Below are 17,097 nucleotides of genomic sequence, written 5' to 3' on the forward strand. Positions count from 1 at the left end.
GAATAGTCTCATGTTCCTGCTTCAAAAATCAAAAAAAATCAATCTTTCCCAAACTTTGATAAAGGAAAAACTTATATCCAAAATGGACTACTCTTTGTTTTCCCATATACTCTGTATTTTCTTTGCTTTTATTCAGATTGCTCTTTCTCCTTGGAATGTCTTCACCCTGATTTCCCTTTGTAAAAATTTTGCTTATCTTTCATGGTCCAATTCCTTATATTTTATTCTAACTTGCAAATATAAAAAAATATCACTCAAGAAACAGAGCAACAAAGAACCTGCTTTATCATAGCCAAGATGAGATGTAGTCCCTGTGTACAGATCATGCAGCAATTGGATCACACATTCCTATGCAAAGATGCTGCCTTCAGTATTAATGGCAATCCTCACTAAAGGCACATTTCTCCCTAAATGACATTACTACTTTTCATTTATAAAGCATTTTATTTAAATTAGCTCAACCTTGTGAGAGATGTCCTACAGGCATTATTATCCCCATTTTACAATTAAGGAAGGGGAGGCTTCAAGAGTTGCCATGAATTCTTCAAGATCCAACACAAAAAGCATCCTTATACATATATATTGCCTTTCTGACCTCTCCTTTCCCAAACCAGATATGATCCTCTCTATTTTTCAAAATACTTTTTTCACTATTCCTTTTCTATTTTCTTGTTCTATATTTATTTCCATATTTGTCTTATATTCCCACTGCTTTTAGACTCTGTAGAAGTGGATATGTTATATTTACCCTTGTATCACTTACCCTAGCTTTAGTTCCCTGAACAAATGAGTCAACAGTAAATACTGAAACAATATGTGGATGAATAAATGAAGGTTAGAAATCAACATTTTTTTTCCAAAACTCCAAAAAAGTCAAAGATCATGTCATCTGTGCCTCTGTAATTTTTTTGGAAAGGGTACTCAGAACCAGTTTTAATTTTTTGAGGCACAGGAGGTGAAGTGACTTAATAAGAGTCACACAATTTTGAAGTATCCAAGCCATGACTTGAACTCATCTCCTTTGACACCAGACTTGATGCTCTTTTCCTAGTGAGAATTCAGTGAATGGCCTATATGATTGATTGTTGACTTTCCCATCTCCAGGGTGGCCCCGGGAGTGGCAAGAGTACACTCTAGTAGGTAAGTGTGCTTACTTACTTCTGCACCCCTCCTTCCCCTGGCACAGCTAGCACCCTCTCCCAGCAGCCTGGATTGCCTCGGGTGAGGTGTCTGAAGAATCAGATCCTTTGATGGAACAATGTAGATGTTACCATTTCACAAAATGTTCCCTTCCACGTCAGTGCTCCCCACTTGATGTATTCCTTGACCACATTTTTCTTGATTTGCGCTGACTTGTTCTTAGTCATGCCTTTCGATGGCTCAGGGGGGCATATCTCTGGCTCTCTTTCTGGATCACTACCTATTGTAACTCACCCGCCCACATTCTACACTACAGCCACAGTACCTGTTAGACAAATACCTCTGGTCAGATTATATGATTTCTTCAGTAATGATCTCTTGTCTTTCCTATTAAATAACAATTTAAAAGTATGACTGATGTTAGGCTCTTCTGTTTAGCAGGCATTTTTTCCATGTTCCTTCCTTTCTTTTTCCCAATTCAACATATTGAAAAGGAGTATGTATTTGACAAAGCTCTGAGTCAGTAAATGTACAGCTACTGGCTTGCATTATTTCACTTTGCCCCTAATCAAGATTTCCATGGCCTTATTCTCTTCCTCTAAACATGAGAAGCCTTAACTTGTACTCTCCTGCCTGTCATGAAAGTTATCTGACAGTGGAATCTACTGGATGGCTCACCAACTGATCAACAACTTTCAGAATCTTCATCCATTGCTATTTATCAATAACACTCTCTTAAACTTACTCAACTGACTGGTTTATTTACTGCTTTAAAAAGCCTGAAGAGATACATGTATTTGGAATGTTCTAATGACAGAGCCAAGATCAAGTAAGAGAGAAGTTCTTAGATGAATTCACACTTCAGGCATAACATTAAGCTATGGAGCTTTGTATTGATTTTTTTTTTCAAATTTTCCTCCAAACTCTCAAAAGATAAGCATGCAAAGAATAATGAAAGACTGAACTGGGAGGTGGAAGGGTGGGGAAGAAAGGTTGGAAGGATCCCAGAAATCTTTCCTGCCAGGAAACAGGGTAAATTCCAGCCTGAAGTTTCCTCTGAGGTATAAATGAATCCTGCTTGAGTCTCCTTGGATCTAAATAACAGCAAGCAAAGTATAAGAAAAAGAATTCAGTTCAAGAAATACTTTTAAAGAATTTTCTATGTTCCAGGCCACCATGATAGGTCTTAGATATATAAATATTAAAAATAGTAACAATCTTTATTCCTGAGGAACTAACATTTTTCTTGTAATTCAAAGGGGCCCTAGACTTGGAGGGACAAAATCTGACTTAAAATCTGGTTGTGATGCTTTGTAATTAGGTATTCATAGGCAAGTCACTTAACTTCCCTTAGTTTCAATATTCTCATCCATAAAACAGAAATAAAAATACATTTCTTTGACAATGTTGTTGGAAGGAAAGATCTTTGTAAATCTTAACCTGTTAAATGAATGTGAAATGTTATCATCCTTAGAAATTCTACCAATGTCAGCTGACAGGGAAAAAGTATATTTACTTATAAAGCAAATATTATGAGTCAGAAATATAATCTCTTTTTTTCTCCCATTCACTACTGATTTATTAAGTAAGTGACCTTAGGAAACTCACCTAAACGTTAGAAGGATTTCCTCAAGGACAAGATGAGAATGATATGTAATTTGAAGATTTTGAAAGGCCAAGTGAAAATATGATGTAAGAGTCAGATTTTTTTTTTCACATATGCATGTCAAAAAGTAAAAGATAAACATTTTTACTATACAGTTTTCCTTTTTAAAAGTTCTAAGAAATCTCAAACTGAGAAGCATAAAAAGAAATTTAATTAACTTAATTAATAACATTAACCAGACTCAGGAGTCTGAGATCTATAACAAAAAGTACTGTTTTCAAAATTAGCTACTAGCTTGCTCACTTATCCTTAGCCCAAATTATTCTGTAAAAGCATAGTTTAGGAAATCCATATATATTTATTCAAAAGACCAAACAGAAATGGAAATCTAATCTTATTATAAGACTCTAGATTTGTTTTCCTAAAATATCCAACAGAAAATTAACCAAACCATGAAAAAATTACCTTGGGGTACTTTGGTTTATGATGTAGTTCATGTGGCACTTAGTTTTTTACAAATAAGGATGACTTAAAAGCAAATAATCAAGAAAAAGGTAGAATTTTACATAGTACACATATTTTAACTGCAGTATAGTAAGACCATAGACCATACCATAGACATTATTTCCATTTAAACTTATCAGTGGTCCTTTTCACTAACCATTTTTCTGGTCCTGGAGCTGACATCATTATGATCATTATGCCAAGTGGCATTTTGAGGTAATGTCTAAAGATTACATGTCCTTTGCTTTTCAAGAATTTATAGTTTAGTTTCATTATCATCAATGATCATCATGACATCATAGGATTAGAATTGATTAGAGTCAGGAAGGAACTCAGAGGTCATTTACTCTAAATCTCCATTTTACAGCTAAGGAAGACCATGTTGTAGAGAGGTTAAGTGACTCTCCAAGGTCATCTAGGTTGTATATATCAAAAGAAAGATTTAAAATTAAGCCTGTGATGGCAGATTCTCTCCTGATGATTCTATGTGTGGAAATGCAGACCATGCAAAATATTGACTTTTAAATATGAAGATAAGATTTTTACATTTGCTCATTTATTTTTAATTCTTTCAATTGTGATATGTAGAGAGAAACTCAGGGATTATTCAATTTGATGATAATTTACTGAATGTCTACCATTGTGTGCATACAGAAACAAAAATAAAATGGTCTCTAGCCTCAAAGAATTTATATTCCATTGTGGGAAAATATGTATATTTAAATATGAATTGGGAATGAGAGTGATCAGATTTCATTTTTTATGGAAGTAGCACTTGGACAAACCTTGGAAGAAAATAGAGATTTTAAGAGATAGAGATGAGGAAGGAGGGTACTGCAGTTATAGAGTACTTTGCCGGTGCAAACACAGATAAAAGAGTTAGTTGGAAGGTCATATGCAGGGAACAACAAAGAGACTAGTTTGATTAGATTGTAGAGTGAATAAAGGATAGTGATATGCAAGTATAGGTAAGTGACACAGAGAATTGAGCACTAGGCCTGGAGTCAGGAAAATGAGTCAGACATTTACTGGTTGTGTAACCTGAGAAAAGCACTTTACCGAGTTTTCCTCAGTTCCTTATTTGTAAAATGAGATGAAATAAGAAATGGCAAACATTCCAGTGTCGTTGTTAAGAAAATTTGGAATGATGGGCTCAAGCATGATTGTGAAAACCTTCAAACACCAGGGGAGCTGATACTTTATACTAGATATAATAGGAAGTTATTGGAGTTTCTTAGATGAGGGAATGAGATGATCAAACTTGGACTTTAGGAATTTCCTTTTGGCAGTTGTATAGAGAACAAATTGGAAAGAAAAGAGATTGAAAATCAGAAAACCAGTTGGGGATCTATTGACATTGTCAGGCCAGAGATTATGAGAGCAAGAACTGAGATAGGTATAGTAAGGGGGGGGGGGGGGGGGGGAATGTAAAATTAGAATCAACAAGACTTGCTGCTGAGTAGATGTGAGACGATGATGAGGAATGAAGTAAGGATGATTTTGAGTTGTAAAACAGAATAATATTGGTAAGAGAATGAAAATTTGGGGAAAAGGGAAAAAGAGAAACTGAAAGAGAAAGGAGTCAGATATAAAATTAGAATCAACAAGATCTGCTTCTGAGAAGTGAGACAATGATGAGGACTAAAATAAGGATGACTTTGAGTTGTAAATCAGAATAATATTGGGAACAGAATGGGAGTTTGGGGGAAAGGGAAAAGAAAGGAGTATTTAAAACTGAAAAAGAGAAAGAGAAACTGAAAGAGAAAGGAGTATTTAAAAACTATTTTGATTATTTAACTCATATATAAATTATGTCTAAGAAACATAAATTCAAATTGTTTCCTTTAATTTCTAACCAAAGTGTTCAAAATCTTCAGTATCATATAATGAAAAAATCACTGATCTTAAAATGAGAAGACTCAAGTCCTGGTCTCGGTTACCAACTAGATTTGTCAGTTGAGCACTTTTTGTACCTGCACTTCCACATCTATAAGACTGGAAGAGAAAGATGAGTTCTAAAATCTTTCCCCACTTTAAAATGTTAATTGATATCCAAAAGAAGAAAATGAAAACACTATACCATTGGTATTTTAGAGCAACTACCTAGTTCATCCCATGGATGTTGTTTCTGAAGATCTTCCAAGACAATTCAATAATCTTTATCTACTTTGGCTGATTTTGGGAGTGGGGGTAGAGGTGGGGGTGGGGGTGGGGAATGACATAGAAGAAAAGATGAGTAAACCTATTGTGATGCTGTTATCCAGGTTAAGCAACAAAAAATTTATTTCTTCTTCCACTTGATAGTACTTTGAAAGAGAAAATATTCAATAGTCAAGAACAGTTGACTCCAATGATAGTGTCAAAAAACTACATATTTGGTTTTTCTAGACCATAGTTTATGATGCCAAAATGATGGGTATCTGACAAGAAATCCTAAGTCCTGAACAAAGACTGGGGAAAATGTTTAACAGATTTGCTAAGCTAAACAGGCTAGCCTTAAATTAAAATTTGAAGGGGAGAGAGTAAATGCTACAGAAAATTGTTAAGGCCATATATTATAGAGGATATTATGTTTGACAATGAACAGTAGAGAAAGTGACCAATATTTCCCAAGAGACAATATCAGGGAAAAAAAAGCTGATCTTGAAGTGTTAAAAGTAAATGTGACTTTAAAATATCACCAAGACTTTGCTAGGATGAACAATAGAATGATATCCTTTATATTCAAATGAATAGAAAAACAAGTCTAGAGGTAACAACATATACATGTATATTGAAACCCACATATCCCAAGGCATAGATTTTTAACCATGACTGAATCATAGATAAATTTCAGGGATCCACAAACTTTGATGGAGAAAATTATAAGACGCTGTGCCACAGTGGGCCCAACAAGGTCCTTCTTGGCAGAGGAATTCTAGAGAAACTCGTCGATGTTTTCATTGCGGAAAAATTGGACATCTAAGAGCCCAATGTAGAAATGGAGATAAAGTGAGAAGACAGGGTGAGAGAAAACCCAAAACCCCATGTCCAAAATGTAACCAAGGCTTTCATTGGGCTCTAAATGTATATTGACCCAGAGGAATGAGAGGCAGGGCCAGCTCCAAAGTATCAATCAAAGGACAGGTGGGGCATGATAGCAGCTGAGGTTACACCCAGAGAGACTTTAGAAATTCAGAACTCTGATGTCATCAACCAACAGAAAAGCAATCAGGATTACAGTTGGGAAGAATACAGGCCTTTTAAGACAACAAGACAATATCCAATGCAAACAGCTCCAGTGTAATTACCAGATGATGAGGAGAAATCCCAAAAGTGGTAAATAGAAGAGAATTAGATAGGTTAAGTGCTTGGGAAGAGGATCTGCTTATATTTCCACAGATGAAGAAAGAATCAGATGGCTGACAATGAGACTGTCAAAAGGATTCTTAAAATCTTCAGAAATCATTGGGTTCCCTGAGATGAAAAATTGTTGATGAGACTTTTTGCAGTACTTCAGAGCTTACAGGAATTATTAGATTCCTGGCACATGAACTAATGGACAATGGATTCCTTATGGACTATTTCTAGGACTTATGGACATTTGTAAATTTTCAGGTCGATTTATGTGTACCCCTTCAGAAACCCCCTATGTCTTAAAACAAAAGAAAGGGGGAGATGTTGGAATCCTTACTAACTGCTAACTAATTAGAGTTGATCTAATCTTACAAGAAGATGTTTGGGGCAGAACCTGAAACAAGGTACTAAGTAGAACTAAGTTCAATGAGTTCACACCTCCCTTGAAGCTCGTTGGGCCAGAGAGCACTATGGGAGAAAACCCATAATCCCTCTCTCTCGTATCCCACAATTCCTCCCTCTTGGATAAAAGAAACAGACAGAAGCTCTCGGTCAGATTTCAGTAGAGTTACACCAGAAGCCTCTCTCCGAGGCAAGGCAGAATATTTTCCACTTGGTTGGCTGGTGGCAGAAGTGTTCTTCAGAGAGTGAAGACGCTACAAGTCGAGATTTCAGCGGAATGACATGAAGAGTTGGAGCTGGCTGGAGGCTGAAGAAAGCAGAGGCAGAGGCTGAAGGACCAGACCTTTGGATTTGGTGACATTCGGAGAGAGCTCTTGGAACCAAGCAGAGAGATAGGCCTCTAAGCTAACCGGGCTATATTGGGACAATAAAAGATCTGAACTTTTATCACCTGGCTGCGTTTTTGAGAAGAAAAAGATCACAATAAAATATGAAGATAAGATTTTTACATTTGCTCATTTATTTTTAATTCTTTCAATTGTGATATGTAGAGAGAAACTCAGGGATTATTCAATTTGATGATAATTTACTGAATGTCTACCATTGTGTGCATACAGAAACAAAAATAAAATGGTCTCTAGCCTCAAAGAATTTATATTCCATTGTGGGAAAATATGTATATTTAAATATGAATTGGGAATGAGAGTGATCAGATTTCATTTTTTATGGAAGTAGCACTTGGACAAACCTTGGAAGAAAATAGAGATTTTAAGAGATAGAGATGAGGAAGGAGGGTACTGCAGTTATAGAGTACTTTGCCCGTGCAAACACAGATAAAAGAGTTAGTTGGAAGGTCATATGCAGGGAACAACAAAGAGACTAGTTTGATTAGATTGTAGAGTGAATAAAGGATAGTGATATGCAAGTATAGGTAAGTGACACAGAGAATTGAGCACTAGGCCTGGAGTCAGGAAAATGAGTCAGACATTTACTGGTTGTGTAACCTGAGAAAAGCACTTTACCGAGTTTTCCTCAGTTCCTTATTTGTAAAATGAGATGAAATAAGAAATGGCAAACATTCCAGTGTCGTTGTTTAGAAAATTTGGAATGATGGGCTCAAGCATGATTGTGAAAACCTTCAAACACCAGGGGAGCTGATACTTTATCCTAGATATAATAGGAAGTTATTGGAGTTTCTTAGATGAGGGAATGAGATGATCAAACTTGGACTTTAGGAATTTCCTTTTGGCAGTTGTATAGAGAACAAATTGGAAAGAAAAGAGATTGAAAATCAGAAAACCAGTTGGGGATCTATTGACATTGTCAGGCCAGAGATTATGAGAGCAAGAACTGAGATAGGTATAGTAAGGGGGGGGGGGGGGAATGTAAAATTAGAATCAACAAGACTTGCTGCTGAGTAGATGTGAGACGATGATGAGGAATGAAGTAAGGATGATTTTGAGTTGTAAAACAGAATAATATTGGTAAGAGAATGAAAATTTGGGGAAAAGGGAAAAAGAGAAACTGAAAGAGAAAGGAGTCAGATATAAAATTAGAATCAACAAGATCTGCTTCTGAGAAGTGAGACAATGATGAGGACTAAAATAAGGATGACTTTGAGTTGTAAATCAGAATAATATTGGGAACAGAATGGGAGTTTGGGGGAAAGGGAAAAGAAAGGAGTATTTAAAACTGAAAAAGAGAAAGAGAAACTGAAAGAGAAAGGAGTATTTAAAAACTATTTTGATTATTTAACTCATATATAAATTATGTCTAAGAAACATAAATTCAAATTGTTTCCTTTAATTTCTAACCAAAGTGTTCAAAATCTTCAGTATCATATAATGAAAAAATCACTGATCTTAAAATGAGAAGACTCAAGTCCTGGTCTCGGTTACCAACTAGATTTGTCAGTTGAGCACTTTTTGTACCTGCACTTCCACATCTATAAGACTGGAAGAGAAAGATGAGTTCTAAAATCTTTCCCCACTTTAAAATGTTAATTGATATCCAAAAGAAGAAAATGAAAACACTATACCATTGGTATTTTAGAGCAACTACCTAGTTCATCCCATGGATGTTGTTTCTGAAGATCTTCCAAGACAATTCAATAATCTTTATCTACTTTGGCTGATTTTGGGAGTGGGGGTAGAGGTGGAGGTGGGGGTGGGGAATGACATAGAAGAAAAGATGAGTAAACCTATTGTGATGCTGTTATCCAGGTTAAGCAACAAAAAATTTATTTCTTCTTCCACTTGATAGTACTTTGAAAGAGAAAATATTCAATAGTCAAGAACAGTTGACTCCAATGATAGTGTCAAAAAACTACATATTTGGTTTTTCTAGACCATAGTTTATGATGCCAAAATGATGGGTATCTGACAAGAAATCCTAAGTCCTGAACAAAGACTGGGGAAAATGTTTAACAGATTTGCTAAGCTAAACAGGCTAGCCTTAAATTAAAATTTGAAGGGGAGAGAGTAAATGCTACAGAAAATTGTTAAGGCCATATATTATAGAGGATATTATGTTTGACAATGAACAGTAGAGAAAGTGACCAATATTTCCCAAGAGACAATATCAGGGAAAAAAAAGCTGATCTTGAAGTGTTAAAAGTAAATGTGACTTTAAAATATCACCAAGACTTTGCTAGGATGAACAATAGAATGATATCCTTTATATTCAAATGAATAGAAAAACAAGTCTAGAGGTAACAACATATACATGTATATTGAAACCCACATATCCCAAGGCATAGATTTTTAACCATGACTGAATCATAGATAAATTTCAGGGATCCACAAACTTTGATGGAGAAAATTATATCTTTAATTTCATCAACTTTGGGGTGTTTCATAGTTTTATATACTTTATTTTGTGTATTTTCAAATATTATTCTGAGAAGGGATTCATAGGTTTTACCATATTGCTAAAAGAATCAGACACAAAAGGTTAAGAATCACCATCTTGTTAGAACAGCATGATGCAGAACATTTGGGCAAGTACAAAAGCAGGTTGAAATAGAAATGGTGTTTCATGGTAAGATTTAGATGCCAGTTCAGAGGGTGGTAATGACATTATTGATAAAGCTGATAAGACTATCTTACTTTATAGCTTACAAAACACTTTACAAAGTATCACAGTAGAAAGTATATTGAATTTTGGAATCAGCGTAACTGGGTTCAAAACTAGGCCTCTTTCTATGTTTATTACTTTGGAAAAGTAACCTAACTTTTCTGTGATTCAGAGATCATCATAAATGCATGTATATGTTTAGACTAACAGAAGATTCATCTGAGCAATAGTTGTATATAAAAGACTACAAGTTCAATATGAACCACCATTGTGATTTAGCTGTCTCCCTAAAAAGAAAGTTTATTTGTCTCAAAGGAAGAGAAGGAATTCATCAAGCAGACATGAAAAGCAAGTGCATTCTGGGAATGGGGGAACAAGGGTTTGAAGACAGGTCCCTTGACATATTTGCACATTGACATTCATGTGATCTCCTTTAAAAAAAATAGTTTATTATTTTCTAGACCTAATTTGGAAAATTTTCAAGAACATGTGGGTTCTATCTTTCTATGGAATTTTTATATGTCAGAATTGTGCTGAAAGAATTTCCTTTTAATACTCAAGGAAGAGTAGGCTCTTAAAAAACTTCTGCAGGCCATTATTGTCAAGTTCTAATTTCCAAGGTCTCTCATACAAGCTTGTCATGCTATGTACAAAAAGATGAAGCACCAGTTTTTGTAGGCTTTGTTATCAGTATTGTTTTCCATGCCCTTTATATGCTCACAAATTGTTGTTGTTTATCCTTCATTCTCTAAGAGGATCAATAACATCAGAAGAGGGATGTCTTGACTTGTTAGTAAATTGGATTTAAGAGAGGCAGGGCTTTGCAAAGCATCAGCCTTACTCTCTCCTCCATGATCTTGTGAGTCCAATGGTAAGACATAGGTCAGAAGGTCTGGAAATGATCCCAGTGGGAAACTTTGGCCTTTTTAAAGTAAGATTCTAAGTCTCAGTTAGTTTAAGACAGACAGCACCCATTCAGTGTTTTAAGGCTAGGTAAGAAATGAGGCAAAAGATGGTCTAATCTGCCTACTCAAAAAAAAAAAAAAAATCAAATTGGAAGGAGAAGACCTTCAGGCTTTCTGGCCAAAACAGAAATGATTACTATTTGTACTTATTCTGAGCCACCAAAATCCAAACAATGATCAAATGAGACTTAGTCTGGGACCTATTATTACCCAAACTGTGATCCTCACAAACAAGCCCTTGAGAAAAGCATAGAATCACATAGTCATCTATTCAGTGCTGGAAGAGATCTCATTTAGTATAATCCTATCATTTTACAAATGAAAAAACTGAGACTCAGAGAAGTCCCACAAATAGTCAATTAGCAGTCTTGAACCTAGGTTTGTTGTTGTTCAGTTGTTTCAAACATGTCCAAGTTGTCATGACCCCAGTTGAGGTTTTCTTGGCAAAGATACTGAATTATCATTTCCTTTTCCCAGATCATTGTACAGACGAGGAAACTGAGGCAAACAGGGTTAAGTGACTTGTCCAATTTCACATAGCTAATAAGTGTCTAAAGCTGGATTTGAACTCAAGTCTTCATGATACTAGGCTTGGTGCTATATCCATTTTGCCAGCTTGCTTCTCTGAACCCAGGTTATCTGCCTCCAAGTTCCATGTTTTTCCCACTATACCAGGCTGCTCCTCGATTGACATTTTACTTAATTTTTTTACCTTATGTTCTAAAAATTCTACTTTTTATGTTTCAAATTTTTATCCATTAAGCCTCAACACCAGAGACCTCAAAATTTTTGGTTTTCATCATTTGCCTTCTCCCCCCCCCCCCCCCCGCTCCCCATTTGTCTAGGACATGTAAGAAATACATCTTTCATGAACAATATTTTTTTTTAAGATTCTCCATATTTGGACCAGTAACTGCTTATTTAAAGAATTCTTATTTCAAATAAAAATTAAAATCATTGTTCTCAGTTTTTAGACAATTGCAGAAACAATCTTTGATATAACTCATACCTTAGGCCCTTTGGAAATCAATCAATAAATTATTTCAGCCTGACAGACTAAATGGAATATTTGAAAACCTACCACAAGTAGCTCTCATAAACCTGTACCTGAAATTTGCTTGCATTTTGGTAGCTTGCTCCACAAAACAGAGCAGGCAGACTCACATGAGGTCAGGCAGGTCACATGAGACCTCTAGCTAGGAAGAGTTTGTGGAAAAGTCAGCCCTCTGCTGAGTATTCCACCTCCAAGTTCTAAAAGGCCAAGTCATCACAAGACCATTTTGCCCATATTAATTAACCCTATGGGATGACATAATCTCTCTTCTTCAGGACTTTCAGATTAGAATAACACCACTCTCTTCCTTTTTAGGGTTCTTGTTCTGACATTGGCTGTCTATGGGAAAAAATGGCATTATTTTGGATAGGCTCTCAAGGCAAAAGTTCCCACCATAATTCTACAACCAAAGTTCTTCTTCTTGATATGATGAGATTGAGACCTGTCCAGCAGAGGTTGGTTATTGGATATTTCTAACCTAGCCAATAAAACAATTTACCCAATTATAAAATATTAAAGAATAAGAAAGTAAATGAACATCGAAATACATCTTTTTGTGGGGCAGGGAGATAGGAATTGGGATTAAATAATTTGCCCAAGGTCACAGAGTTAGTAAGCATTTGAAGTCAGATTTGTACTCAAGTTGTGCAAGTTGTTATTATTTTTATTTTTTATCAATAACAATTTTTTTTAACCTAATTGGTGACCTCATAGAGGCTGTATCCATGCCATTCTTGAGATTAACAGGAAGATCCTACCCCTATAGCAGAGAAGAAAATTCCAGGATACATTTTAGTACAGTTATTTAGTACACTTCATTCATCCATTTGGACCATGCTCACATTCATCATGTTGCATAGCATTGGGATCTAGATTGCTACTCCATAGAGAAGCTAACTGAACAGACTATCTCTGTTAGTTATAACATAATAGTTAACCTATGTCTTGGAAAATGAGCATGTCTTTCTCACGAGCTATTTCTCCAAAATAGTGCCTATTTCTATCTGCATTGTGCCATTGTACTGTTAGCTTCTTCTATAGCAGGATAACAAATGCTTCATAAGGTGAAGTAGTGTCTTGTATAAGCATTGGCAAATCAGTTTTTGAAACAACTCTCATCTCATATCCGAAAGCAAACATTTGTGGTTTATTCTATGAATAGCCTGGCCTGCATCTGAATCTGGAGCTCAACACAAGTGCCTTTGTTTCAACTGATCTCAGCATCAGTTGTAAAAGCTCTTAGACATCTGCCAAGAACCTCGCCATATTGTACCTTACAAGTGAGAGACAAAAGAGCCTTGGAATGATTCAGACAAAGCACGTTTTCTACGTTCTGTTTACACAAAGTTCTGTCCTGTAGTCTTGGTGCCAGAAGCATTTGAATGGAAGTTAGTGGAAAAGTGGTCCATGTGAGGATTATAAGATTAGGCTCTTAATTCATTCTTAATAAAGTGGCCTTGCCTGTGGATGTTGTTGTTCATTCATTTTGCAGTCACGTCTGACTCTTCATGATCCCATTTTAGGATTTTCTTGGCAAAGATATTAGTATGATTTGTCATTTCCCTCATTTTATAGAACTGTGACATATAAGGTTAAGTGACTTGCCCAGGGTCACACAGCTAGTAAGTACTCGAAACCAGATTTGAACTCAGCAAGATGAGTCTTCCTGACTCCAGGCTCAGCACTCTATCCATCCCCCACCTAGTTGGACGTTAGCCCACATTAAAGTTTAATTTCTCTTCATAATTAGGCAGGATGTGACAATATGGCTAAATAAATGTAAAAACTGGTTGACTACTTCTATTTTACCTCATCAGGTTGAATGCGATGTGACCAGATGGCCAAAGAAATGATGAGTCCTCTATAACTAACAGCAAAATAAATATCCTAAGCAAATGTAACCCCTATGTTTATTTGCACCTGCTCCAACCCCATGCTTCCTGACATCCTGCTATAGCATTTCTGGTCATGAATACTGAATAATGAATATAAGTGGTAATACCCATCTGGATTGCAAGAGAAATAACATGGGTAATGTGAAGTACTTTACAGGAATTATAAGGAACTGAATTTTATTGTATGTGTTACCATTTGTTTTATGAATGTTTTTGTCTCTGCATCACTTTTTATGGCAGCCCTGTGTAAAAATGTTCTGGAAGGAGAATTTCTTGGATAGTGCAAGGAGCTTTGAGGACAGGTTTACTTACTTGACACACCATGGTGCATGTGCAGATTGATGTCCTTTATGATTATGCTCAAGCAGTTGCTAAAAGGTGCCTATGTGTTCTGGAGAAATCTTTATATGTTTTATTATGAGTTCTACTCGGTATGCCTACAGAATTCATGGACTCTTAAGAAAAAAGGGAAACGTTTTTAGTTACATGGGTGGTGCTTCCTTTGAACCCAAAAGAGCACCAAAGAACTAGATCATTCTGAAAGATACTGCTCTCTGAAATTTGACATGCCCAGTTTACAACAAATTCTTATCACACTTTCTGTTTGTCATGGGGACACTTATGTTCCATTCTCCATACTAGAGTTGATGAGTAAGGATTAGGGATTTTATAAGGAGGGCCTGTTCTTTCTCAGCAGACCTGATTTTTAAAATTTCTGATGACACAGGTAGAGAGAGTCCAGGGACTGGCTAGTGAAGTCTCACTTTACTAAAGAGTATAGAGAGTTTCCAACATGAAAGGTTCATATTGTAACCAGAGGGCGTGGGCAATTCCAGGCGGGAAGAGGGGCACATCCAGAGTAGGACAACCTGTCACAAGAAAGGTGAGGTCGCCCCAAACATAGAGGTTTTCTGAACTAATGTTCCAATGCATTTGTTTTTCATTCAAATGAATCATTAAGTTTTCATTGAGTCTGTCAGTGTCTCTAATACACACTTTTATGAGTAACATCCGGAGAGGTGTGACACGCACAGAAGAAAAACAGCTAGACAGTTGACTGGCAAGCACTTACCCACATCTGTGTCTCTCTGCCCAGTTCCCATTTCTATTTTCTGATTAATTCATATTAGACTGGGCAGGCTATGTTGACTAAGGGGCCGTCATTTCATCTTCAGGCACCCTCCCCACATTCCAGCCTCCCTTGGCATTTTTCAAATTCTAGCTTGCCTCTGCAGATGACCTGGGCAGATACCTTTGCTCAGTTCCCTCCCTGAAATCTCTCCTCTCTTCAAAGGATAGAGCCTCCTCCAGCCTCTGACAACTACTGCTCCCTGACCCTCACCCACCCGGCCTCCATCACATAGACCTGCCACCAACTGTTGTTAAGGCCCCCTACTCCCTAATTTTTAAAATCAGACATTGACTTCTTAGCAAAAAATTTTTAGTTAAATCTTAAAAACAAAACTGGATTAGTTATTGTTGAGCTGCCTATATAACCTAATCGCCTTGACATTTCCTATTCACTGATAACATGTCTATAATCTCATCTTTGTGTAGGAGAGACAGTCCATTGTCATAATAGGGAATGATTTGAAAAGCTAAAGGCATTCAAATGCTGCTGGATGGTATAAATATTTAGCCAAAGAAGCACCAAAGTGGAAACTAATTTAAGAAACTCTAAGTATCACAGCTGATATAATTTAGAAAAAGAACTCTTCAAATTTATTTATTTAAAACATAAATCCAAAATAGAAATAAAAATAAAAATAAACTTGTCATGTGGCTAGTAGAACATAAGAGAGGATTCAAAATATATAAATTTCCATTTCAAGAAAGCAAATATAATAATAAAAAACCACATTGTATTTAAAACTATCCATCTTTTCTTTGCTTCCTTGTAGGTTTTCTTTTATTCTCTGCTGTGCACTTTTACTTTATTTTCCCCTTTTTTATCCCTTTCCTTCTCCTCTCACATTCCCCCAAACAGGCTACAATTAGGTATATATCTATATAATACATACATACATACGCAGAGACATACAATGCCGCACACCTAAAACAATATTAATATAGACATTATAATATAGATTTCTCTTTCTTTTTTTCTTTTCTTTTTTTTTTTTAGCAAGGCAATTGGGGTTAAGTGATTTGCCCAGAGTCGCATGGCTCGTAAGTGTTAATTGTCTAAGGTTGGATTTGAACTCAGATCCTCCTGACTTCAGGGCCAGCATGTTATCTATTACACCATCTAGCTACCCCAATTTTTCTTTTGATTGAATCTATTTTAACTTTGACTTTAAAATCAATGATTACCACCCTTTCTTTTACTTTTCCCCCCAATAAACTCTATTCTTGATCATGGTTATTATATTTGTGAATATTTCCTGTTTCCCATATCTGCTAACTTTTCCAGGCCAGAGAGGAGAACTGAAACAGGACATGAGGCCAGAGGAACTATTTCCCTTCCCCTCCCCTACTACCACCACCACAAGACAAAGATGATTTTACTAATAAACTTATTTTTTTAAAAAAGGAAGAAAAGAAAAAAGGAAGGAATGAAGGAAGGAAGGAAACAAAAGGAAAAACATGTAAAGGAGAAAACCCAAATATAAATTACGGGAAGAGGGAAGACCAAGGATCTGTTCACTCTCTTTTTCTTCTACCTTTTCTCTCCTTCTTTATCCCATTCCCATTGATCTATACATCTTATCCCAGTCTCATTAATACACACATCCTTCCCCTCTTTTTTTTTTTAATAAATATGGGGTGTTTTATATCCATATATATGTATATATGTATGTATGTATTGTTTCCCCTTTAACTTATTTCTAATGTGAGTAGGATTCCTTCATCTAATTTCTCTGAATTAGTTCTTGCTCCCCAACCTCATTTGTATAACATAATTATTGTTGTTACATCTTCCTATATGGTTTTACTTTTTAGAATCACATCATACTCAGCTTTTCTTTTGAACTACCCAATTACTATTGACAATCTTAGACATGGTTTATATTTCTATGTATAAAATACAAGCAGTTTGTCCTTACTAAGTAAGTCACTTGAAATTAGTCTTTGATGTTGACTTTTATATATCTCAAATGTTCTATTAAGTTTATTTGC

General features: G+C 35.8%; 1 long non-coding RNA gene across 1 annotated transcript; it reads left to right on the forward strand.

The window, feature by feature from the left end:
• The first annotated feature begins 1,014 nt into the window (after positions 1 to 1,014).
• Positions 1,015 to 14,021, forward strand: LOC127554679 (uncharacterized). Its single transcript, XR_007952038.1, has 3 exons — positions 1,015 to 1,140; positions 12,398 to 12,537; positions 13,900 to 14,021. It is a non-coding gene; the product is annotated as an uncharacterized LOC127554679 (long non-coding RNA).
• Positions 14,022 to 17,097: the final 3,076 nt, after the last annotated feature.

The sequence above is a fragment of the Antechinus flavipes genome, chromosome 3 (genome assembly GCF_016432865.1).
Source record: "Antechinus flavipes isolate AdamAnt ecotype Samford, QLD, Australia chromosome 3, AdamAnt_v2, whole genome shotgun sequence".
Taxonomy (NCBI): Eukaryota; Metazoa; Chordata; class Mammalia; order Dasyuromorphia; family Dasyuridae; genus Antechinus; species Antechinus flavipes.